Source organism: Alexandromys fortis, unplaced genomic scaffold (assembly GCF_014885135.2).
Source record: "Alexandromys fortis isolate MF-2015 unplaced genomic scaffold, M_Fortis_MF-2015_v1.1 scaffold_57, whole genome shotgun sequence".
Classification (NCBI taxonomy): Eukaryota; Metazoa; Chordata; class Mammalia; order Rodentia; family Cricetidae; genus Alexandromys; species Alexandromys fortis.
The window spans coordinates 1,849,039-1,850,525 of NW_026067941.1; the positions used below are offsets into that span (position 1 = coordinate 1,849,039).

At 33.4% G+C, this 1,487-nt stretch overlaps 1 protein-coding gene across 3 annotated transcripts in view; it reads left to right on the forward strand.

Annotated features, from left to right (window-relative positions):
- Window positions 1-1,487, forward strand: part of Exoc4 (exocyst complex component 4) — a 739,210-nt gene that overhangs the window by 85,678 nt on the left and 652,045 nt on the right. The gene's annotated exons all lie outside the window — the stretch shown is intronic.

Consider the following 1,487-nt stretch of genomic DNA (forward strand, 5'->3'; position numbering starts at 1 on the left):
CCCCTGTTTTTTGCGGTACAGGAATACTTTAAAGACTTTTCAGTTCATTGGCTCCCTCTTCTGTTAGTTTAACAAAGTCCAGATATATTTATGGATTTTTTTTAAACAAAATTTTGTTTTGGTGCTGGGGAAAAGTTATATATTGACTGGTTTTCTGGTATAAGAACTCATTAAATTTTTTTAAATTATTTCTTAACTTTCTATTAGATAGGAGGGCATTTCTCTCTTCCTCTTTGTCTTATTTCCCTCTTCTAGAAGCTATGTTTTAAAATCTATACTTTTAGATTGTGCTTGTCTTAAAAGTCCCTTCTCTATAGGCAATGTGCCAATCAACATGGGTAAGTTTTTATTATTTATAATCACATGTAGATGTTGTCTTTTATGATGATAACTTTACAATGATTTTGTATCATCCTTAACATCATGAATTCTTTTCTTTATAGTTATTTATCCTTTAGTTTTGCCAGTTACAAAGCCTATGACAAGGTAAAGCTTTGCAACTGTGGCGAAAGCCCAGCAACCTGAATGGATTTATTCTCTGGAGCCCATATAAAAGTGGGAGAAAATAACAGACTCTACAGAGTTGTTCCTTGACTTCCACACTGCCGTAGAAAGTTTGTGTCCCCACTATCATGTACACACATGCACACACAGACGGAGCATGAGATGCTACTTTCTAGAAACATTATATTTACATTGTTTTAAATTTGGAGCGGTTTCTTCTATCGTCTCCATCTGTCTATCTGTCCATCCATCCATCCATCCATCCATCCATCCATCCATCCATCCATCCATCCATCCATCCATCTCTCTATCATATCTGTCTATCTGTCTCTCTTTCTATCTTTCTCTCTCTATTTATCTCTCTCTATCTCTCTATCTATCATCTATCTATCTATCTATCTATTATCGATCATCTATCGATCATCTATCTGTCTTTCTGTCTATGTACCTATTGATGGATTTTGTGTAGTTTGTTTAATCTTATTGTCCTGTATAGTTTTTGGAGAAAATACTAAGAGATGGGGGACCTAAAAGTCACATTGATGAAGTTAGAAGTTTTCAATGTGTACCTTTTCAATACTTTTCTTGTTGTTGAGTTTCGAGATCATACTACTTTATTTAATATTTAATTTATACACAGCTCTGTAAGATTGGTAATAAAATTTCTACTTTTCTGATGAAAGCCTAGAGATCATTCAGATTAAATGACTTGAGTAAGATCACACACCTAAAAAGTATAATCAAAACTAGAATTCTATGGCTTTAAGCTCTTATTCTTCACTGTTTACCCAAATAACTGAACTTAGAGAGTATCGACATTGGATTGTAATCCAATACATTCTATTGATCATCAGTGTGAACTATGTTATTTTATTCATCTGTTCTTACCCCTCCTTTTAGCCTGTATGCCAGTCTTATTTTTTTAAATATAATTTTTTATTGAAAAAAAATTTTTTTCCGCCTCCTCCCCGCCTCCCATTTCT